At 47.8% G+C, this 25201-nt stretch overlaps 1 long non-coding RNA gene across 1 annotated transcript in view; it reads left to right on the top strand.

Annotated features, from left to right (window-relative positions):
• Positions 1 to 268: 268 nt before the first annotated feature.
• The window catches only part of LOC137313772 (uncharacterized), a 37960-nt gene continuing 13027 nt past the window's right edge, over positions 269 to 25201 (top strand). Inside the window, exon 1 of the long non-coding RNA XR_010961052.1 lies at positions 269 to 565. This is a non-coding gene — a long non-coding RNA (uncharacterized lncRNA). The remainder of the gene's footprint in view (positions 566 to 25201) is intronic.

Raw genomic sequence — 25201 nt, 5'->3', positions numbered from 1 at the left:
CAGTACTGACCCTCCGACAGTGCAGCGCTCCCTCAGTACTGACCCTCCGACAGTGCAGCGCTCCCTCAGTACTGACCCTCCGACAGTGCAGCGCTCCCTCTGTACTGACCCTCCGACAGTGCAGCGCTCCCTCAGTACTGACCCTCCGACAGTGCGGCGCTCCCTCAGTACTGACCCTCCGACAGTGCGGCACTCCCTCAGTGCTGCACTGGGAGCGTCAGCCTGGACCTTGAGCTCAAGTCTCTTGGAGTGGGGGCTCGACCTCACGACCTCCTGACCCACAGATGGCAGAGCGTTGCTCCCGAACCGTGGTTGACACATGTTATTACAGCAAAGGAGGAGGCTTGACCCAGTTCACCCTCTCCCAACAGTTCCACCAGCCGCACTGCCAAGCCTGTTATTCTGCTCAGAGCCGTTCTGGAATGTTCTGAATGCCCTCACGGATTCATTGTACACATGCAGCGTGCTCGTCATGAAAGCTGTGCGCGACAGTGCACACCGTCCCTCCTATAGTCAGTCGAGAGACCCCCGGCTCGGCAGCAATCTGGCAAAGGATTGAGGAAATGTAAGTTTGTTTGAGTCACACAGTGTGCGGGGATCGAGGGGGGCTGGCAGCAGAATGTTCCTTCATCGGAGCCAATCTAAATATAACTCACTGGTTCCCAGTGACACTTAGCAAGGGTTTATAAACATCCTGGAGATGGATATTTAAAGTTTACATTTTTAAATAAAAAATTGCACAGAGACAAGTTTTAATAGAGGGGTTCAAAATCATAAGAACATAAGAACATAAGAAATAGGAGCAGGAGGAGGCCAATCGGCCCCTCGAGCCTGCTCCGCCATTCAATAAGATCATGGCTGATCTGATCCTAACCTCAAATCTAAATTCATGTCCAATTTCCTGCCCGCTCCCCGTAACCCCTAATTCCCTTTACTTCTAGGAAACTGTCGATTTCTGTTTTAAATTTATTTAATGATGTAGCTTCCACAGCTTCCTGGGGCAGCAAATTCCACAGACCTACCACCCTCTGAGTGAAGAAGTTTCTCCTCATCTCAGTTTTGAAAGAGCAGCCCCTTATTCTAAGATTATGCCCCCTCGTTCTAGTTTCACCCATCCTTGGGAACATCCTTACCGCATCCACCCGATCAAGCCCCTTCACAATCTTATATGTTTCAATAAGATCGCCTCTCATTCTTCTGAACTCCAATGAGTACAAAATTGGCTTGACGACAGAAGACAGAGGGTGGTTGTAGAGGGTTGTTTTTCAAACTGGATGCCTGTGTCCAGCGGTGTGCCTCAGGGATCGGTGCTGGGTCCGCTGTTATTTGTTATTTATATTAATGATTTGGATGAGAATTTAGGAGGCATGGTTAGTAAGTTTGCAGATGACACCAAGATTGGTGGCATTGTGGACAGTGAAGAAGGTTATCTCGGATTGCAACGGGATCTTGATAAATTGGGCCAGTGGGCCGATGAATGGCAGATGGAGTTTAATTTAGATAAATGTGAGGTGATGCATTTTGGTAGATCGAATCGGGCCAGGACCTACTCCGTTAATGGTAGGGCGTTGGGGAGAGTTATAGAACAAAGAGATCTGGGAGTACAGATTCATAGCTCCTTGAAAGTGGAGTCACAGGTGGATAGGGTGGTGAAGAAGGCATTCGGCATGCTTGGTTTCATTGGTCAGAACATTGAATACAGGAGTTGGGATGTCTTGTTGAAGTTGTACAGGGCATTGGTGAGGCCACACTTGGCATACTGTGTACAGTTCTGGTCACCCTATTATAGAAAGGATATTATTAAACTAGAAAGAGTGCAGAAAAGATTTACTAGGATGCTACCGGGACTTGATGGTTTGACTTACAGGGAGAGGTTAGATAGACTGGGACTTTTTTCCCTGGAGAGTAGGAGGTTAAGGGGTGATCTTATAGAAGTCTATAAAATAATGAGGGGCATAGATAAGGTGGATAGTCAAAATCTTTTCCCAAAGGTAGGGGAGTCTATAACGAGGGGACATAGATTTAAGGTGAGAGGGGAGAGATACAAAAGGGTCCAGAGGGGCAATTTTTTCACTCAAAGGGTGGTGAGTGTCTGGAACGAGCTGCCAGAGGCAGTAGTAGAGGCGGGTACAATTTTGTCTTTTAAAAAGCATTTGGACAGTTACATGGGTAAGATGGGTATGGAGGGATATGGGCCAAGTGCAGGCAATTGGGTCTAGCTTAGTGGTATAAACTGGGCGACATGGACATGTTGGGCCGAAGGGCCTGTTTCCATGTTGTAACTTCTATGATTCTATGATTCTATGAGTAGAGTCCCAATCTACTCAACCTCTCCTCATATGTCCCCGGGATTAACCGAGTGAACGGTTTTGACAGAGTAAATAAGGAGAAACTGTTTCCAGTGACAGGAGGGTCAGTAACCAGAGGACACAGATTTAAAATAATCGGCAAAAGAACCAGAGGGGGAGATGAGGAGACATTTTTTTTTTACACAGCGAGTTGTTCTGATCTGGAATTCACTTCCTGAAAGGGCGGTGGAAGCAGATTCAATAATAACTTTCAAACAGGAATTGGAGAAATACTTGAAAAGGTAAAAATTTGCAGGGCTCTGGGGAAAGAGCAGGGGGGGAGTGGGACTAATTGGATAGCTCTTTTAAAGAGCCAGCACAGGCACGATGGGCCGAATGGCCTCCTTCTATGTTGTATCATTCTATGGCGATCTTATTGAAACATATAAGATTGTGAAGGGGCTTGATCGGGTGGATGCGGTCAGGATGTTCCCAAGGATGGGTGAAACTAGAACGAGGGGGCATAATCTTAGAATAAGGGGCTGCTCTTTCAAAACTGAGATGAGGAGAAACTTCTTCACTCAGAGGGTGGTAGGTCTGTGGAATTTGCTGCCCCAGGAAGCTGTGGAAGCTACATCATTAGATAAATTTAAAACAGAAATAGACAGTTTCCTAGAAGTAAAGGGAATTAGGGGTTACGGGGAGCGGGCAGGAAATTGGACATGAATTTAGATTTGTGGTTGGGATCAGATCAGCCATGATCTTATTGAATGGCGGAGCAGGCTCGAGGGGCCGATTGGCCTACTCCTGCTCCTATTTCTTATGTTCTTATGTCTTGCACTTTGTGAAATATTGGTGCAGTCTGTAAAGAACATTGCAAGCACACTCTTGTTTGGACGAGTTGTTGGGCCTGTAATGTGCCATTAATTAGGAATCGAATTGTTATTTTTTGGGTGAGGATCACTTTTTCTGGGACGTGTACCGGAATGCCTGATTTTGTTGTTGGACCTGTATGTACCAACTCAAACTGCACAAAATTCGCACTCGGCAGGAAATGTTCTCCATCACTGTAAACACTGATTAGAATAAATACAGAAAAAAGCATTTACTTCAATAATATATTCAGACTAACACAATGAGCAGCAACAATCTGCATTTATATAGCGCCGTTAATATAGTAAAATGTCCGCTTGATTGGCACCCCATCCACCACCCTAAACATTCACTCCCTTCACCACCGGCGCACAGTGGCTGCAGTGTGTACAATCCACAGGATGCACTGCAGCAACTCGCCAAGGCTTCTTCGACAGCACCTCCCAAACCCGCGACCTCTACCACCTAGAAGGACAAGGGCAGCAGGCACATGGGAACAACACCACCTGCACGTTCCCCTCCAAGTCACACACCATCATGGAAATATAACGGCCGTTCCTTCATCGTCGCTGGGTCAAAATCCTGGAACTCCCTTCCTAACAGCACTGTGGGAGAACCGTCACCACACGGACTGCAGCGGTTCAAGAAGGCGGCTCACCACCACCTTCTCAAGGGGCAATTAGGGATGGGCAATAAATGCCGGCCTCGCCAGCGACGCCCACATCCCATGAACGAATAAAAAAAAATGTTCCAGGGCGCTTCACAGGAGCGATTATCAGACAAAATTTGACACCGAGCTAAAGGAGATATTAGTACAGGTGACCAAAGGCTTGGTCAAAGAGGTGGGTTTTAAGGAGCATCTTAAAGGAGGAGAGAGAGAGGTGGAGAGGTTTAGGGAGGGGATTCCAGAGCTTAGGACCCAGGCAGCTGAAGGCACGGCCGCCAATGGTGGAGCGATGGAGATCGGGGATGTGCAAGAGGCCAGAATTGGAGGAGCGCAGAGATCTCGGAGGGCTGCAGGAGGTTACAGATATCTGGGAGGGGCGAGGCCATGAGGGATTTGAACACAATGTCGGAAAGGTACCGAATTTCTTGAGTGTGTTCAGGATAGTTTTCTGCAACAATATGTCCTAGAACCAACAAGGGGGCAGGCCATATTAGATTTAATAATGAGTCATGAGCCCGATTTAGTTAACAGCCTAACCATGCCTGAACATTTATCCAATAGTGATCATAATATGATCGAGTTCAACGTTATGTTTGAAAGGGATAATCCCGTATCAGCTACTAAGATTCTAAATTTAGGTAAGGCCGACTTCAACGGGATGTGACAGAGACTGTCCACAGTAAACTGGGCAAAATCTGTTAATGGGTAAAATGACAGAAGATCAGTGGGAGGTGTTCAAAAAAGAATTTAATGTGATACAGAACCAGTTTATACCCCTAAGGGGCAAGAGCTCTACTTGCCAAAAAAAACAACCATGGACGACAAAAGAGGTAAGGGACAAGATAAAACTAAAAAAAAGAGAGATACAAACAACAGCAAAGAGTGACAAAACAGATGGTAAGAGCTACAGAAAGGGAGTATGAAAAGAAACTTGCAAGGGATATAAAAACCAACACAAAAAATTTTACAATTATATTAGGAAAAAGAGGGTGTTCAGGAGCAATGTGGGCCCCTTAAAAACTGATAATGGTGATATTATAAATGAAAATAAGGAAATGGCGGACATGTTAAATAATTACTTTGCGTCAGTATTTACAGTAGAGGAAGAGGATCGCATGCCGGAAATCCCAAGGAAATCAGGGACAGGGACTCGCCATAATTAACATAAGCAAATTAACAGTAATGAAGAAAATAATAGCACGAAAGAGTGACAAATCCCCAGGACCGGATGGATTCCATCCCAGGGATTTAAAGGAAGGAGGTGAGCACATTGCAGATGCCCTAACTATAATCTTTCAAAGTTCTCTAGATTCAGGAACTGTCCCTCCAGATTGGAAAATTCCACATGTCACTCTGCTTTTTAAGAAAGGAGAGAGAGGGAAACCGGGGAATTATAGACCAGTTAGCCTAATATCTGTTATCAGGAAATTACTAGAGTCTATAATTAAGGATAGGGTGACTGAACACCTCGAGAATTTTCAGTTAATCAGAGAGAGCCAGCATGGATTTGTGAAAGGTAGGTCGTGCCTGACAAACCCGATTGAATTTTTTGAAGAGGTGACTAAAGTAGTGGACAGGGGAATGTCAATGGATGTTATTTATATGGACTTCCAGAAGGCATTTGATAAAGTCCCACATAAGAGACTGTCAGCTAAGATAGAAGCCCATGGAATCGAGGGAAAAGTACGGACTTGGTTAGGAAGTTGGCTGAGCGAAAGGCGACAGAGAACAGGGATAATGGGAAGGTACTCACATTGGCAGGATGTGACTAGTGGAGTCCCGCAGGGATCTGTGTTGGGGCCTCAATTATTCACAATATTTATTAACGACTTAGATGACGGGATAGAGAGCCACATATCCAAGTTTGCCGATGATACAAAGATTGGTGACATTGTAAGCAGTGCAGATGGAAGCATAAAATTACAGAGAGATATTAATAGATTAAGTGAATGGGCAAAACTGTGGCAAATGGATTTCAATGTAGGCAAGTGTGAGGCCATCCACTTTGGATCAAAAAAGGATAGAACAGGGTACTTTCTAAATGGGGAAAAGCTCGAAACAGTGGATGTCCAAAGAGACTTAGGGGTCCATGCACACAGATCATTAAAATGTCATGAACAGGTACAGAAAATAATCAATAAGGCTAATGGAATGCTGGCCTTTATATCCAGAGGACTGGAGTACAAGGGGGCAGAAGTTATGCTGCAGCTATACAAAACCCTGGTTAGACCGCACCTGGAGTACTAAGAGCAGTTCAGCACCTTAGCAAGGTGACATTGGCCTTGGAGGGAGTGCAGCGTAAATTTACTAGAATGATACCTGGACTTCAAGGGTTAAATTACGAGGAGCGATTACATAAACTAGGGTTGATGGGCAATAAATGCTGGCCTCGCCAGCGACACCCACATCCTGAGAATGAATAAACAAACTCACCGTATTCCAGGCGTACAACATTATTTTTATTCATTTATTGCCCATCCCTAATTGCCCCTTGAGAAGGTGGTGGTGAGCCGCCTTCTTGAACCGCTGCAGTCCGTGTGGTGACGGTTCTCCCACAGTGCTGTTAGGAAGGGAGTTCCAGGATTTTGACCCAGCGACGATGAAGGAACGGCGATATATTTCCAAGTCGGGATGGTGTGTGACTTGGAGGGGAACGTGCAGGTGGTGTTGTTCCCATGTGCCTGCTGCCCTTGTCCTTCTAGGTGGTAGAGGTCGCGGGTTTGGGAGGTGCTGTCGAAGAAGCCTTGGCGTGTTGCTGTAGTGCATCCTGTGGATGGTGCACACTGCAGCCACTGTGCACCGGTGGTGAAGGGAGTGAATGTTTAGGGTGGTGGATGGGGTGCCAATCAAGCAGGCTGCTTTGTCCTGGATGGTGTCGAGCTTCTTGAGTGTCGTTGGAGCTGCACTCATCCAGGCAAGTGGAGAGTATTCCATCACACTCCTGACTTGTGCCTTGTAGATGGTGGAAAGGCTTTGGGGAGTCAGGAGGTGAGTCACTCGCCGCAGAATACCCAGCCTCTGGCCTGCTCTTGTAGCCACAGTATTTATATGGCTGGTCCAGTTAAGTTTCTGGTCAATGGTGACCCCCAGGATGTTGATGGTGGGGGATTCAGCGATGGTAATGCCGTTGAAACATAGAAACATAGAAAATAGGAACAAGAGTAGGCCATTCGGCCCCTCGGGCCTGCTCCGCCATTCAAAATGATCATGGCTGATCGTCGAACTCAGTACCCTGTTCCCGCTTTTTCCCCATATCCCTTGATCCCTTTAGCATTAAGAAATATATCTATCTCCTTCTTGAATACATCTAATGACTTGGCCTCCACTGCCTTCTGTGGTAGAGAATTCCACAGGTTCACCACCCTCTGAGTGAAGAAATTTCTCCTCATCTCGGTTCGAAATGGCACGCCCCGTATCCTGAGACTGTGACCCCTGGTTCTGGACTCCCCAGCCATCGGGAACATCCTCCCTGCATCTAGTCTGTCTAGTCCTGTTAGAATTTTATATGTTTTGATGAGATCACCTCTCATTCTTCTAAACTCTAGTGAATATAGGCCTAGTCGACCCAATCTCTCCTCATACGTCAGTCCTGCCATCCCAGGAATCAGTCTGGTAAACCTTCGTTGCACTCCCTCCATGGCAAGGACATCCTTCCTCAGATAAGGAGACCAAAACTCCACACAATACTCCAGATGTGGTCTCACCAAGGCCCTGTATAACTGCAGTAAGACATCCCTGCTCCTGTACTCAAATCCTCTTGCAATGAAGGCCAACATACCATTCGCCTTCCTAACTGCTTGCTGCACCTGAATGCTCACTTTCAGCGACTGGTGTACAAGGACACCCAGGTCTCGTTGCATCTCCCCTTTTCCCAATCTATCACCATTCAGATAATAATCTGCCTTTCTGTTTTTACAACCAAAGTGGATAACCTCACATTTATCCACGTTATACTGCATCTGCCATGTTCTTGCCCACTCACCCAACTTGTCTAAACCACATTGGAGCCTCTTTGCATCCTCCTCACAGCTCACATTCCACCCCAGCTTTGTGTCGTCTGCAAACTTGGAAATGTTACATTTAGTTCCCTCATCCAAATCATTGCTATATATTGTGAATAGCTGGGGCCCAAGCACTGATCCCTGCGGTACCCCACTAGTCACTGCCTGCCACCCGGAAAAAGACCCGTTTATTCCTACTCTCTGTTTCCGATCTGTTAACCAATTCTCAATCCATGCCAGTATATTCCCCCAATCCCATGTGCTTTAATTTTGCACACTAACCTCTTGTGTGGGACCTTATCAAAAGCCTTCTGAAAATCCAAGTACACCACATCCACTGGTTCTCCCCTATCTATTCTACGAGTTCCATCCTCAAAAAAACTCCAGTAGATTTGTTAAGAATGATTTCCCTTTCATAAATCTATGCTGACTTTGTCCAATCCTGTTAATGCCCTCCAAGTGTTCTGTTATCACAGCTTTTATGTCAAGGGGAGGTGGTTAGACTCTCTCCTGTTGGAGATGGTTATTGCCTGGTACTTGTCTGGCGCGAATGTTACTTGCCACTTATCAGCCCAAGCCTGGATGTTGTCCAGGTCTTGCTGCATGCGGGCTCGGACTGCTTCATTATTTGAGGGGTTGCAAATGGAACTGAACACTGTGCAATCATCAGCGAACATCCCCATTTCTGACCTTATGATGGAGGGAAGGTCATTGATGAAGCAGCTGAAGATGGTTGGGCCCAGGACACTGCCTTGAGGAACTCCTGCAGCAATGCCCTGGGGCTGAGATGATTGGCTTCCAACAACCACTACCATCTTCCTTTGTGCTAGGCATGACTCCAGCCACTGGAGAGTTTTCCCCCTGATTCCCATTGACTTCTATTTTATGAGGGCTCCTTGGTGCCACACTCGGTCAAATGCTGCCTTGATGTCAAGGGCAGTCACTCTCACCTCACCTCTGGAATTCAGCTCTTTTGTCCATGTTTGGACCAAGGCTGTAATGAGGTCTGGAGCCGAGTGGTCCTGGCGGAACCCAAACTGAGCATCGGTGAGCAGGTTATTGGTGAGTAAGTGCCACTTGATAGCACTGTCGACGACACCTTCCATCACTTTGCTGATGATTGAGAGTAGACTGATGGGACGGTAATTGGCCGGATTGAATTTGTCCTGCTTTTTGTGGACAGGACATACCTGGGCAATTTTCTACATTGTCGGGTGGATGCCAGTGTTGTAGCTGTACTGGAACAGCTTGGCTAGAGGCGCAGCTAGTTCTGGAGCACAAGTCTTCAGCACTACAGCCGGGATGTTGTCGGGGCCCATAGCCTTTGCTGTATCCAGTGCACTCAGCCGTTTCTTGATATCACGTGGAGTGAATTGAATTGGCTGAAGACTGGCTTCTGTGATGGTGGAGATATCGGGAGGAGGCTGAGATGGATCATCCACTCGGCACTTCTGGCTGAAGATGGTTGCAAACGCTTCAGCCTTGTCTTTTGCACTCACGTGCTGGACTCCGCCATCATTGAGGATGGGGATGTTTACAGAGCCTCCTCCTCCCGTTAGTTGTTAAATTGTCCACCACCATTCACGACTGGATGTGGCAGGACTGCAGAGCTTTGATCTGATCCGTTGGTTGTGGAATCACTTAGCTCTGTCTATAGGATAGGGCAGGAAAAAGAGTGGCAGAGCTATAGTGATAGGGGACTCGATTGTAAGGGGAATAGACAGGCGTTTCTGCGGACGCAACCGAGACTCCAGGATGGTATGTTGCCTCCCTGGTGCAAGGGTCAGGGATGTCTCGGAGCGGCTGCAGGACATTCTGGAGGGGGAGGGTGAACAGCCAGTTGTCGTGGTGCATATAGGCACCAACGATATAGGTAAAAAACAGGATGAGGTCCTACAAGCTGAATTTTGGGAGTTAGGAGTTAAACTAAAGAGTAGGACCTCAAAGGTAGTAATCTCAGGATTGCTACCAGTGCCACGGGCTAGTCAGAGTAGGAATGACAGGACAGCTAGGATGAATACGTGGCTTGAGAGATGGTGCAAGAGGGAGGGATTCAAATTCCTGGGCCATTGGAACCGGTTCTGGGGGAGGTGGGACCAGTACAAATTGGAGGGTCTGCATCTGGGCAGGACTGGAACCAATGTCCTGTGGGGAGTGTTTGCTAGTGCTGTTGGGGAGGGTTTAAACTAATGTGGCAGGGGGATGGGAACCGATGCAGGAAGTCAGTGGGAAGTAAAGTGGTGACAGAAACAAAAGGCAGTAAGGGAGAGTGTACAGAACATGACCGGACAGATGGTCTGAGAAAGCAGGGCGAAGACCAAGGGAAGTCTAGATTAAACTGCATTTATTTCAATGCAAGAAGTCTGATGGGCAAGGCAGATGAACTCAGGGCATGGATGGGTACATGGGACTGGGATGTTATAGCTATTACTGAAACATGGCTAAGGGAGGGGCAGGACTGGCAGCTCAATGTTCCAGGGTACAGATGCTATAGGAAAGATAGAGCAGGAGGTAAGAGAGGAGGAGGAGTTGCGTTCTTGATTAGGGAGAACATCACGGCAGTAGTGAGAGGGGATATATCCGAGGGTTCGCCCACTGAGTCTATATGGGTAGAACAGAAAAATAAGAAGGGAGAGATCACTTTGATAGGAATGTACTACAGACCCCCAAATAGTCAACGGGAAATTGAGGAGCAAATATGTAAGGAGATTACAGACAGCTGCAAGAAAAATAGGGTGGTAATAGTAGGGGACTTTAACTTTCCCAACATTGACTGGGACAGCCATAGCATTAGGGGCTTGGATGGAGAGAAATTTGTTGAGTGTATTCAGGAGGAATTTCTCATTCAGTATGTGGATGGCCCGACTAGAGAGGGGGCAAAACTTGACCTCCTCTTGGGAAATAAGGAAGGGCAGGTGACAGAAGTGTTAGTGAGGGATCACTTTGGGACCAGTGATCATAATTCCATTAGTTTTAAGATAGCTATGGAGAATGATAGGTCTGGCCCAAAAGTTAAAATTCTAAATTGGGGAAAGGCCAATTTTGATGGTATTAGACAGGAACTTTCAGAAGTTGATTGGGAGAGTCTGTTGGCAGGCAAAGGGACATCTGGTAAGTGGGAGGCTTTCAAAAGTGTGTTAACCAGGGTTCAGGGTAAGCACATTCCTTATAAAGTGAAGGACAAGGCTGGTAGAAGTAGGGAACCTTGGATGACTAGGGAGATTGAGGCCCTAGTCAAAAAGAAGAAGGAGGCATATGACATGCATAGGCAGCTGGGATCAAGTGGATCCCTTGAAGAGTATAGAGATTGCCGGAGTAGAGTTAAGAGAGAAATCAGGAGGGCAAAAAGGGGACATGAGATTGCTTTGGCAGATAAGGCAAAGGAGAATCCAAAGAGCTTCTACAAATACGTAAAGGGCAAAAGAGTAACTAGGGAGAGAGTAGGGCCTCTTAAGGATCAACAAGGTCATCTATGTGCGGAACCACAAGAGATGGGTGAGATCCTGAATGAATATTTCACATCGGTATTTACGGTTGAGAAAGCCTTGGATGTTAGGGAACTTGGGGAAATAAATAGTGATGTCTTGAGGAGTGTACATATTACAGAGAGGGAGGTGCTGGAAGTCTTAACGCGCATCAAGGTTGATAAATCTCCGGGACCTGATGAAATGTATCCCAGGACGTTATGGGAGGTTAGGGAGGAAATTGCGGGTCCCCTAGCAGAGATATTTGAATCATCGACAGCTACAGGTGAGGTGCCTGAAGATTGGAGGGTAGCAAATGTTGTGCCTTTGTTTAAGAAGGGCGGCAGGGAAAAGCCTGGGAACTACAGACCAGTGAGCCTGACATCTGTAGTGGGTAAGTTGTTAGAGGGTATTCTGAGGGACAGGATCTACAGGCATTTGGAGAGGCAGGGACTGATTGGGAACAGTCAGCATGGTTTTGTGAGAGGAAAATCATGTCTCACGAATTTGATTGAGTTTTTTGAAGGGGTAACCAAGAAGATAGATGAGGGCTGTGCAGTAGACGTGGTCTACATGGACTTCAGCAAAGCCTTTGACGAGGTACCGCATGGTAGGTTGTTATATAAGGTTAAATCTCATGGGATCCAAGGTGAGGTAGCCAATTGGATACAAAATTGGCTTGACGAGAGAAGACAGAGGGTGGTTGTCGAGGGTTGTTTTTCAAACTGGATGCCTGTGTCCAGCGGTGTGCCTCAGGGATCGGTGCTGGGTCCGCTGTTATTTGTCATTTATATTAATGATTTGGATGAGAATTTAGGAGGCATGGTTAGTAAGTTTGCAGATGACACCAAGATTGGTGGCATTGTGGACAGTGAAGAAGGTTATCTAGGATTGAAGCGGGACCTTGATAAATTGGGCCAGTGGGCCGATGAATAGCAGATGGAGTTTAATTTAGATAAATGTGAGGTGATGCATTTTGGTAGATCGAATCGGGCCAGGACCTACTCCGTTAATGGTAGGGCGTTGGGGAGAGTTATAGAACAAAGAGATCTAGGAGTACAGGTTCATAGCTCCTTGAAAGTGGAGTCACAGGTGGATAGGGTGGTGAAGAAGGCATTCGGCATGCTTGGTTTCATTGGTCAGAACATTGAATACAGGAGTTGGGATGTCTTGTTGAAGTTGTGCAGGACATTAGTAAGGCCACACTTGGAGTACTGTGTACAGTTCTGGTCACCCTATTATAGAAAGGATATTATTAAACTAGAAAGAGTGCAGAAAAGATTTACTAGGATGCTACCGGGACTTGATGGTTTGACTTATAGGGAGAGGTTGGATAGACTGAGACTTTTTTCCCTGGAGAGTAGGAGGTTAAGGGGTGATCTTATAGAAGTCTATAAAATAATGAGGGGCATAGATAAGGTCGATAGTCAAAATCTTTTCCCAAAGGTAGGGGAGTCTATAACGAGGGGGCATAGATTTAAGGTGAGAGGGGAGAGATACAAAAGGGTCCAGAGGGGCAATTTTTTCACTCAAAGGGTGGTGAGTGTCTGGAACGAGCTGCCAGAGGCAGTAGTAGAGGCGGGTACAATTTTGTCTTTTAAAAAGCATTTGGACAGTTACATGGGTAAGATGGGTATAGAGGGATATGGGCCAAGTGCAGGCAATTGGGACTAGCTTAGTGGTATAAACTGGGCGACATGGACATGTTGGGCCGAAGGGCCTGTTTCCATGTTGTAACTTCTATGATTCTATGATAGCATGTTGCTTCCGCTGTTTAGCATGCATGTAGTCCTGAGTTGTAGCTTCACCAGGTTGGCACCTCCTTTTTTAGGTACACCTGGTACTGCTCCCAGCATGCTCTTCTACACTCCTCATTGAACCAGGGTTGATCCCCTGGCTTGTTGGTAATGGTAGAGTGAGGAATATGCCGGGCCATGAGGTTACAGATTGTGCTGGAATACAATTCTGCTGCTGCTGATGGCCCACAGCGCCTCATGGATGCCCAGTTTTGAGCTGCTAGATGTGTTCTGAATCTATCCCATTTAGCACGGTGGTAGTGCCACACAACACGTTGGATGGTGTCCTCAGTGCGAAGACGGGACTTCCTCTCCACGAGGACTGTGCGGTGGTCACTCCTACCAATACTGTCATGGACAGATGCATTTGTGACAGGTAGATTGGTGAGGACGAGGTCAAGTAAGTTTTTCCCTAATGTTGTTTCGTTCACCACCTGCCGCAAGCCCAGTCTAGCAGCTATGTCCTTCAGGACTCGGCCAGCTCGGTCAGTAGTGGTGCTGCCGAGCCACTCTTGGTGATGGACATTGAAGTCCCCCACCCAGAGTACATTCTGTGCCCTTGCTACCCTCAGTGCTTCCTCCAAGTTGTGCTCAACATGGAGGACTCCTTGCAAAAGGGAAATGGGTAGAGGGGGAAGAAACCATGTGTGGGATCTTCTAACAGTCCTCGATCGCAAAGATCCATCCTCAGCTGTTTGAAAATTTCACCAGGTTATTTCGCTGAATTCGGAAATGGATTTATTTTCAGTTCCGAAAATCGAATTGTAAACATGTCAGTTCTGCCGTACGTACCTCATCAAACCATAGAATCTTACGATACAGGAGGAGACCATTCGGCCCATCATGCGTGTGCCAGCTCTTTGAAAGATCTAGCCAATTAATCCCACTTCCCATGCTCATTTCCTGTAGCCCTGCTAGTATTTCCTCTTTTGATAGGGTCGACATAGAAAAAATGTTTCCACTTGTGGGGGGAGAGACCAGAACTAGAGGTCATAAATATAAGATAGTCACTAATATAGGGAATTCAGGAGAAACTTCTTCACCCAGAGAGTGGTGAGAATGTGGAACTCGCTCCCACAAGGAGTAGTTGAGGTGAATAGTGTAGATACATTTAAGGGGAAGCTCGATAAACACAGGAGGTCAAAGATCAGCCATGATCTTATTGAATTGCGGAGCTGGCTCGAGGGGCCAAATGGCCTCCTCCTGCTCCTACTTTTATGTTCTTATGTAAGTATTTATCCAATTCCCTTTTGAAACATGGTTCTGGGGAATGAGGCAGGCCAAGTGGAGCAAGTTTCAGTGGGGGAGCATTTAGGGAACAGGGATCATAGTATCACAAGGTTTAGATTAGTTATGGAAAAGGACAAGGAGCAATCTAGAGTCATAGAGTCACAGAGTTATACAGCACGGATAGAGGCCCTTCGGCCCATCGTGTCTGCGCCGGCCATCAAGCCCAGTCTAATCTAATCCCATATTCCAGCATTTGGTCCGTAGCCTTGTATGCTATGGCATTTCAATTGCTCATCCAAATGCTTCTTGAATGTTGTGAGGGTTCCTGCCTCCACAACCCTCTCAGGCAGTGAGTTCCAGACTCCAACCACCCTCTGGGTGAAAAAGTTCTTTCTCAAATCCCCTCTAAACCTCCCGCCTTTTACCTTGAATCTATGCCCCCTTGTTATAGAACCCTCAACGAAGGGAAAAAGCTCCTTAGTATCCATCCTATCTGTGCCCCTCATAATTTTGTACACCTCAATCATGTCCCCTCTCAGCCTCCTCTGCTCCAAGGAAAACAAACCCAATCTTCCCAGTCTCTCTTCATAGCTGAAGCGCTCCAGCCCTGGTAACATCCTGGTGAATCTCCTCTGCACCCTCTCCAAAGCGATCACATCCTTCCTGTAGTGCGGCGACCAGAACTGCACACAGTACTCCAGCTGTGGCCTAACCAGTGTTTTATACAGCTCCATCATAACCTCCTTGCTCTTATATTCTATGCCTCGGCTAATAAAGGCAAGTATCCCATATGCCTTCTTTACCACCTTATCTACCTGTTCCGCCGCCTTCAGGGATCTGTGAACTTGCACACCAAGATCCCTCTGACCCTCTGTCTTGCCTAGGGTCTTCCCATTCATTGTGTATTCCTTTGCCTTGTTAGTCCCTCCAAAGTGCATCACCTCGCACTTTTCCGGGTTAAATTCCATTTGCCACTGTTCCGCCCATCTGACCAACCCATCTATATCGTCCTGCAGACTGAGGCTATCCTCCTCGCTATTTACCACCCTACCAATTTTTGTATCATCAGCGAACTTACTGATCATACCTTTTACATTCATATCCAAGTCGTTAATGTAGACCACAAACAGCAAGGGCCCCAGCACAGATCCCTGTGGTACCCCAGTGGCCACAGGCTTCCAGTCACAAAAACAACCTTCGACCATCACCCTCTGCCTTCTGCCACTAAGCCAGTTTTGTATCCAAAGTGCCAAGGCACCCTGGACTCCATGGGCTCGTACATTCTTGACCAGTCTCCTGTGCGGGACTTTATCGAAGGCCTTACTGAAATCCATGTATACCACATCCACTGCGTTACCCTCATCCACACGCCTAGTCACCCCCTCAAAAAATTCAAACAAATTAGTCAGACATGATCTTCCCTTGACAAAGCCATGTTGACTATCCCTGATTAATCCTTGCTTCTCCAAGTGGAGACTAATTTTGTCCTTCAGAATTTTTTCCAATAATTTTCCTACCACTGATGTTAGGCTCACTGGCCTGTAGTTCCCCGGTTTTTCCCTACTCCCCTTCTTGAATAATGGTACTGAAAATAGTTAATTGGAGGAGAGCCAATTTCAATGGGATGAGAACGGATCTGGCCCGGGTAAATTGGAATCTAAGATTGGCAGGCAAAACTGTAATTGTACAGTGAGCGGCCTTTAAAGGAGATGGTTCGGGTACAGTCTGGGCACATTCCCACGAGGGGGAAAGGAGGGCAACTAAAGCCAGAGCTCCCTGAATGACGAAAGAGATAGAGAGTAAGATGAAACAGAAAAAAGGGACATATGACAGATGTCAGGTTGATAATACAAGTGAGAACCAGGCAGAATATAGAAAGTTCAGAGGGGAAGTGAAAAAGGAAATAAGAGGGACAAAGAGAGAGTATGAGAATAGACTGGCGGCCAACATAAAAGGGAATCCAAAAGTCATCTATAGGCATATAAATAGTAAACAGGTAGTAAGAAGAGAGGTGGGGCCAATTAGGGACCATAAAGGAGATCTACTCATGGAGGCAGAGGGGATGGCCGAGGTACTAAATGAGTACTTTGCATCTGTCTTTACCAAGGAAGAAGACGCTGCCAGAGTCTCAGTAAAGGAAGATATAGTTGAGATACTGGATGGGTTAAAAATTGATAAAGAAGAGGTACTAGAAAGGCTGGCTGTATTTAAAGTGGATAAGTCACCCGGTCCGGATGGGATGCATCCTAGGTTGCTGAGGGAAGTAAGGATGGAAATTGCGGAGGTACTGGCCATAATCTTCCAAACATCCGTAGATACGGGGATGGTGCCAGAGGACTGGAGAATTGCAAATATTATACCCTTGGTCAAAAAAGGGTGTAAGGATAAACCCAGCAACTACAGGCCAGTCAGTTTAACCTCAGTGGTGGGGAAACTTTTAGAAACGATAATCCAGGAAAGCCAGCATGGATCGTGTTTAACTAACTTGATAGAGTTTTTTGATGAGGTAACAGAGAGGGTTGATGAGGGCAATGCGGTTGATGTTGTGTATATGGACTTTCAAAAGGCATTTGATAAAGTGCCACATAATAGGCTTGTCATCAAGATTGGGGCCCATGGAATAAAAGGGGCAGTGGCAACATGGATACAGAATTGGCTAAGTGACAGGAAACAGAGAGTAGTGATGAACGGTTGTTTTTCAGACTGGAGGGAGGTGTACAGTGGTGTTCCCCAGGGGTCAGTGCTGGGACCACTGCTTTTCTTGATATATATTAATGACTTGGATTTGGGTGTACAGGACACAATTTCAAAATTTGCAGATGACACAAAACTTGAACAGTGAGGAGGATAGTGATAGACTTCAAGAGGATACAGACAATCTGGTGGAATGGGCGGACACGTGGCAGATGAAATTTAGTGCAGTGAAGTGCAAAGTGATACATTTCGATAGGAAGAATGAGGAGAGGCAATATAAACTAGAGGGCACAACTCAAAGGGGTACAGGAACAGAGGGATCTGGGGGTATATGTGCACAAATCTTTGAAGGTGGCAGGGCAGGTTGAGAAAGCGGTTAAAAAAGCATACGGGATCCTGGGCTTTATAAATAGAGGCATAGAGTACAAAAGCAAGGAGGTTATGGTGAACCTTTATAAAACACTGGTTCGGCCACAACTGGAATATTGTGTCCAATTCTGGGCTCCGCACTTTAGGAAAGATGTGAAGGCCTTAGAGAGGGTGCAGAAGAGATTTACAAGAATGGTTCCAGGGATGAGGGACTTAAATTATTTGGGGAGACTGGAGAAGCTGGGGTTGTTCTCCTTGGAACAGAGAAGGTTGAGAGGAGATTTGATCGAGGTATTCAAAATCATGAAGGGTCTAGACAGAGTAGATAGAGAGAAACTGTTCCCATTGGCGGAAGGGTCAAGGACCAGAGGACACAGATTTAAGGTGATTGGCAAAAGAATCAAAGGCGACATGAGGAAAAACTTTTTTACCCAGCGAGTGGTTATGATCTGGAATGCACTGCCCGAGGGGGTGGTGGAGGCAGATTCAATCATGGCCTTCAAAAGGGAACTGGATAAGTACTTGAAGGGAAAAATTTTGCAGGGCTACGGGGAAAGGGCGGGGGAGTGGGACTAGCTGGATTGCTCTTGCAGAGAGCCGGCACAGTATCGATGGGCCGAACGGCCTCCTTCTGTGCTGTAACCTTTCTATAACTCTATGAAAGTTATGATGTGGAGATGCCGGTGATGGACTGGGGTTGACAATTGTAAACAATTTTACAACACCAAGTTATAGTCCAACAATTTTATTTTTAATCCCACAAGCTTTCGGAGGCTTCCTCCTTCGTCAGGTGAACGGTGTGGAAATAACATTTTCGAATCCTTCGCATTTTAAGATCACAGAACAATGCCTGGTGATTACTGCCCGTTGCCAAGGCAATCACAGTGAGCAGACAGAAAGGTGTCACCTAAAAGGCCACCGAATATACAAACCCCCCAAAAACAAAAAAAGAGAGAGAGATAAGGAAGACAGTCAATGACCCGTTATATTAAAAACAGATAACATTTGTTCGCTGGTGGGGTTACGTGTAGTGTGACATGAACCCAAGATCCCGGTTGAGGCCGTCCTCATGGGTGCGGAACTTGGCTATCAATTTCTGCTCGACGATTTTGCGTTGTCGTGTGTCTCGAAGGCCGCCTTGGAGTACGCTTACCCGAAGGTCGGTGGCTGAATGTCCTTGACTGCTGAAGTGTTCCCCGACAGGGAGAGAACCCTCCTGTTTGGCGATTGTTGCGCGGTGTCCGTTCATCCGTTGTCGCAGCGTCTGCACGGTCTCGCCAATGTACCATGCTCTGGGGCATCCTTTCCTGCAACGTATGAGGTAGACAACGTTGGCCGAGTCACAGGAGTATGAACCGTGCACCTGGTGGGTGGTGTCCTCTCGTGTGATGGTGGTATCTGTGTCGATGATCTGGCATGTCTTGCAGAGGTTACCGTGGCAGGGTTGTGTGGCGTCGTGGACGCTGTTCTCCTGAAAGCTGGGTAATTTGCTGCGAACGATGGTTTGTTTGAGGTTGGGTGGCTGTTTAAAGGCGAGTAGTGGAGGTGTGGGGATGGCCATAGCGAGGTGTTCGTCGTCATTGATGACATGTTGAAGGCTGCGGAGAACATGGTGTAGTTTCTCCGCTCCGGGGAAGTACTGGACGACAAAGGGTACTCTGTTGGTTGCGTCCCGTGTTAGTCTTCTGAGGAGGTCTACGCGATTTTTCGCTGTGGCCCGTCAGAACTGTCGATCGATGAGTCGAGCATTATATCCCGTTCTTACTAGGGCGTCTTTCAGCGTCTGTAGGTGTCCATCGCGTTCCTCCTCGTCTGAGCAGACCCTGTGTATTCGCAGGGCCTGTCCATAGGGGATGGCCTCTTTGACGTGGTTAGGGTGGAAGCTGGAAAAGTGGAGCATCGTGAGGTTGTCCGTGGGCTTGCGGTAGAGTGAGGTGCTGAGTTGCCCGTCTTTGATGGAGATTTGTGTGTCCAAGAAAGAAACCGATTCTGAGGAGTAGTCCATGGTGAGCTTGATGGTGGGATGGAACTTGTTGATGTTATCGTGTAGTCTCTTTAGTGATTCCTCACCGTGGGTCCATAGAAAGAAAATGTCGTCGATGTATCTGGTGTATAGCGTTGGTTGGAGGTCCTGTGCAGTGAAGAAGTCGTGCTCGAACTTGTGCATGAAAATGTTGACGTATTGGGGTGCGAATTTGGTCCCCATGGCTGTTCCGTGTGTTTGGGTAAAGAACTGGTTATCGAAGGTGAAGACATTGTGATCCAGGATGAAGCGGATGAGTTGTAGGATGGCGTCTGGAGATTGGCTGTTGTTGGTGTTGAGTATTGATGCTGTCGCAGCGATGCCGTCATCGTGGGGGATACTGGTGTATAGTGCCGAGACGTCCATCGTGGTGAGAAGTGTTCCTGGTTCAACTGGTCCGTGGGTACTGAGTTTTTGTAGAAAGTCTGTAGTGTCGCGACAGAAGCTGGGGGTTCCCTGCACGATGGGTTTCAGGATGCCCTCGATGTGCAGTAATCACCAGCCATTGTTCTGTGATCTTAAAATGCGAAGGATTCGAAAATGTTATTTCCACACCGTTCACCTGACGAAGGAGGAAGCCTCCGAAAGCTTGTGGGATTAAAAATAAAATTGTTGGACTATAACTTGGTGTTGTAAAATTATTTACAATCTATGAAAGTTACTATTGAATCTGCTTCCACCGCCATTTCGGGCAGCTCATTCCTGACCGTAACAACATAATAAACCCCGGGCAAGACCGCAAACCCTCCGATACGATGAGAGTCAGTCTGTGTAGTTTCAGGGCTTGCCGTGTGCAGGTCACATTGACCAGATCACCGAGCGGAGGGAAGGTCCCAGCACAAACAGGCCAACACGCGCCTTTCAATAAAACTGGTCAGGGTTTGGTGTGAGCAGCTCTGTTGATTGGATAATTTCCTCATAAAACAGTTGGCTCATCCTCCATCCAATTTGGACAAGTATAAACCCCACCCTCCCCCCCGCAGATTCTCAGCTCTCCGACCTGGAGTGTAGGTGGGGCCCACCACAATCGAGGCCTGGACCCTCACAATGTAAACTCATTTGTTTTTTCAATGCCGTCCCCCTTGTGAAGAGTTACAACCCTAATGGGGTCACTGTGAAGTTGTTTGCGACAGGGAATAATGCAATATGACCCCTCCGTATTCGGGGCGGGGGAGGTCTCCCTAAATTCACCCCTCGCCGTCTGGTTCCCCATCATTGGGAGGTTAATTACTCAACCTGACAATAGCAACTTGCATTTATACAGCGCCTTTAACGTAGTAAAACGTCCCAAGGCGCTTCACAAGAGCGTAAATCAGACAAAGTGTGACACCGAGTCACATAAGGAGATATTAGGACAGGTGACCAAAAGCTCGGTCAAAGAGGTAGGTTTTAAGGAGGAGAGAGAGGGAGAGGTTTAGGGAGGGAATTCCAGAGCTCAGGGCCCAGGCAGCTGAAGGCACGGCCGCCAATGGTGGAGCGAAGGAAACCGGGGATGCGCGAGAGGCCAGAATTGGAGGAGCGCAGAGATCTCGGAGGATTGGACTCCAGAACGTTCCCTGTGGGTCTCCGTGGACATTCCCGATGGGCGAGAACCCGGCGTTATCGATAGGCTCACCAGCTCTGATTGGACGTATTCCCGGAAGTTTCATCACATGACTTTCCCGCCTCTAACCGCCCCACCCAGTCAAATAGCCTTTCCCCGCCCCCCACCGCCATCTCCAAATATTTTCGATAACTAACAAACGAAAGTGTTCAAAGAAAATGAAAATAACACTTGCTTTAAGGCCCCTGTGACTTTTTTCTCGCAGCTGAATCCTGGAGATTAATCTTTGATGATTCCAGGAGTGTCAGTGACCTGCTGTATCGATGGGAGCTCAGGCCTGCGTTTTTTGGCAGTTTGTTATTAATTGATTAAAGGACACATTTATTTTGCCCTGGATTTAACAATAAGTTTTGATGTTTTGTGTCCCAGCCCTGTGTGAAATCCCAGATGGAGCCCATCAGTAAAACTGGTCCCACTGATACAATAAATGTTTGGATTGCAGATCAAAAGCCATTCACGTTTGTCTGACTTGTCCTGTACATGTTTTATTGGATTGACAGAGCCTGGAGATTAATCGATAATGAGTAAATTGTTCACTCACTGTTTACTGCCACTCCTTCCCCCTTGTGGTGATCTGGCTGGTGACCCTCAGAGACATGAGAAACTTTCAAAGTTCACAGTCTGTTCAGCAACGCTCAGAGATCAACTATTTACACAATGGTCCCACACCTTCGAGCAATGATTGGTTAACATCGATGTCAGCACACTGAAAGCAAACAATTCCTAATTCCAGCAGGAACATGGAGGTGGGAGGTACCCAGACGTTCACACTCCGAGCCTGTCACATGGAACAGAAACAAACTGGGACTTGGACATCAAGTTAGTCAAAAAGAAATCACATTTCAATTTATTTCTGGGTGCTGACTCTCACCGGGGTCCAGTTCCACAGACACTGACTCTCACTGGGGTCCAGTTCCACAGACACTGACTCTCACTGGGGTACAGTCCCACAGACACTGACTCTCACCGGGGGACAGTTCCACAGACACTGACTCTCTCTGGGGTACAGTTCCACAGACACTGACTCTCACTGGGGTACAGTCCCACAGACACTGACTCTCACTGGGGTCCAGTTCCACAGACACTGACTCTCACTGGGGTACAGTCCCACAGACACTGACTCTCACTGGGGTACAGTCCCACAGACACTGACTCTCACTGGGGTACGGGTTCCACAGACACTGACTCTCTCTGGGGTACAGTCCCACAGACACTGACTCTCACTGGGGTACGGGTTCCACAGACACTGACTCTCACTGGGGTACAGTTCCACAGACACTGACTCTCACTGGGGTACGGGTCCCACAGACACTGACTCTCACTGGGGTACGGGTTCCACAGACACTGACTCTCACTGGGGTACAGTTCCACAGACACTGACTCTCACTGGGGTACGGGTTCCACAGACACTGACTCTCACTGGGGTACAGTTCCACAGACACTGACTCTCACTGGGGGACAGTCCCACAGACACTGACTCTCACTGGGGTACAGTCCCACAGACACTGACTCTCACTGGGGTACGGGTTCCACAGACACTGACTCTCACTGGGGTCCAGTTCCACAGACACTGACTCTCTGGGATACAGTTCCACAGACACTGACTCTCACTGGGGTACGGGTTCCACAGACACTGACTCTCACTGGGGTCCAGTTCCACAGACACTGACTCTCACTGGGGTACAGTCCCACAGACACTGACTCTCACTGGGGTACGGGTTCCACAGACACTGACTCTCACTGGGGTCCAGTCCCACAGACACTGACTCTCACTGGGGTTCAGTCCCACAGACACTGACTCTCACTGGGGGACAGTTCCACAGACACTGACTCTCACTGGGGTCCAGTCCCACAGACACTGACTCTCACTGGGGTACGGGTTCCACAAACACTGACTCTCACTGGGGTACGGGTCCCACAGACACTGACTCTCACTGGGGTACAGTTCCACAGACACTGACTCTCACTGGGGTCCAGTCCCACAGACACTGACTCTCACTGGGGGACAGTTCCACAGACACTGACTCTCACTGGGGTACGGGTCCCACAGACACTGACTCTCTCTGGGGTCCAGTTCCACAGACACTGACTCTCACTGGGGTCCAGTTCCACAGACACTGACTCTCACTGGGGTCCAGTTCCACAGACACTGACTCTCACTGGGGTCCAGTCCCACAGACACTGACTCTCACTGGGGTCCAGTCCCACAGACACTGACTCTCACTGGGGTCCAGTTCCACAGACACTGACTCTCACTGGGGGACAGTCCCACAAACATTGACTCTCACTGGGGTCCAGTTCCACAGACACTGACTCTCACTGGGCGACAGTCCCACAAACACTGACTCTCACTGGGGTACAGTCCCACAAACACTGACTCTCACTGGGTTGTAGTTCCACAGACACTGACTCTCACTGAGATACAGTCCCACAGACACTGACTCTCACTGGGGTCCAGTCCCACAGACACTGACTCTCACTGGGGTCCAGTCCCACAGGCACTGACTCTCACTGGGGTCCAGTCCCACAGACACTGACTCTCACTGGGGTCCAGTCCCACAGACACTGACTCTCACTGGGGTCCAGTCCCACAGACACTGACTCTCACTGGGGTACGGGTTCCACAGACACTGACTCTCACTGGGGTCCAGTCCCACAGACACTGACTCTCACTGGGGTCCAGTCCCACAGACACTGACTCTCACTGGGGGACAGTTCCACAGACACTGACTCTCACTGGGATGCAGTTCATCGTTCCGTCTTTCAGATGAGATGTTAATCCGAGGCCCCGTCTGCCCTTTCTGGTGGATGTGAAAGATCCCACGGCCACTATTTCGAAGAAGAGCAGGGGAGTTCTCCCCGGTGTCCTGGGGCCAATATTTATCCCTCAACCACCATCACTAAAAAACAGATGATCCAGTCATTTATCTAATTGCTGTTTGTGGGATCTTGCTGTGCGCAAATTGGCTGCCGCGTTTCCTACATTACAACAGTGGCTACACTTCAAAAGGTACTTCATTGGCTGTAAAGCGATTTGGGACATCCTGAGATGGTGAAAGGTGCTGCAGAAACACAAACTCTTTCCTTTCCCCCTGCACTCCTCCAACTAGGATGTGAATTAATGGTTCTGTACAAATGAGTTACGCTTCATAAAAATATATTTTGAGTAGTCTGGTAATCGGGCACAGACAGGTGTTTCTGCGACCTCCACCGTGTTACCTCCCTGGTACCAGGGTAAAGGACGTCAAGGAGAGGGTGCAGAACATTCTCCGTGGGGGGAGAGGCGAACAGCCAGATGTCGTGGTCCAGGTGGGTTCCAACGACACAGGAAACGAAAAGGGTCGAGGTCCTGCGGTCAGAGTTTCAGGAGCTCGAGAGAAAGTTAAAGAGCAGGACCTGAAAGGGAGTAATCTCTGGATTACTCCCAGTGCCACACGCACGAGTGAGTACAGGAATAGGAAGATGAGGCAGGTTAATGCATGGCTGGAGACATGGTGCAAGAGGGAGGGCTTCAGATCCTTGGGGCAATGGGACCAGTTCTGGGGCAGGAGGGACCTCTTCAAGATGGACGGTTTGCACCTCAACGGAGCTGGGACCAGTGTCCTCGCGGGGAGGTTCACTAGTGCTGTGGGGGAGGGTTTAAACTAATTTGGCAGAGGGATGGGCACCAGGATGTAGCATTGGAAAGGAGAAACCAGGGGCACAAAGGATTGGGAGAGACAGATAGCACCAGAGCAAGTAATGGTACAGTATTAGATGGGATCAGACTAAGAGAGAGTACGAGAAGGTCTAAGATTGGTTTGCAGTGCATGTGTGTAAACGCACAAAGTGTGGTAAACAAGGTCGGTGAGCTGCAGGCGCAAATAGCCACATGGGAATATGATGTAATGGCGATAACGGAGACCTGGCTCAAAAAAGGGCAGGATTGAGGTCTAAATATTCCTGGATACAAGGTGTTCAGCAAAGATAGGGAAGGAAAGAAAGGAGGGGGGGTGGCAGTATTGATTAAGGGGAATATTGCAGTGCTGGAGAGAGAGGATGTCCTGGAGGGGTCAAGGGCAGAATCTGGGTTCAAAATCATAATGGGTTCAGATCAAGTAAATAAAGAGAAACTGTTCCCATTGGTGGAAGGGTCGAGAACCAGAGGACACAGATTTAAGGTGTTTGGCAAAAGAACCAAAGGCGACATGAGG

This window comes from Heptranchias perlo, unplaced genomic scaffold, assembly GCF_035084215.1.
Source record: "Heptranchias perlo isolate sHepPer1 unplaced genomic scaffold, sHepPer1.hap1 HAP1_SCAFFOLD_477, whole genome shotgun sequence".
In the NCBI taxonomy this organism is placed as follows: Eukaryota; Metazoa; Chordata; class Chondrichthyes; order Hexanchiformes; family Hexanchidae; genus Heptranchias; species Heptranchias perlo.
The sequence above is the reverse complement of the archived record's forward strand: the minus strand, read 5'-3'. Positions and strand labels throughout refer to the sequence as shown.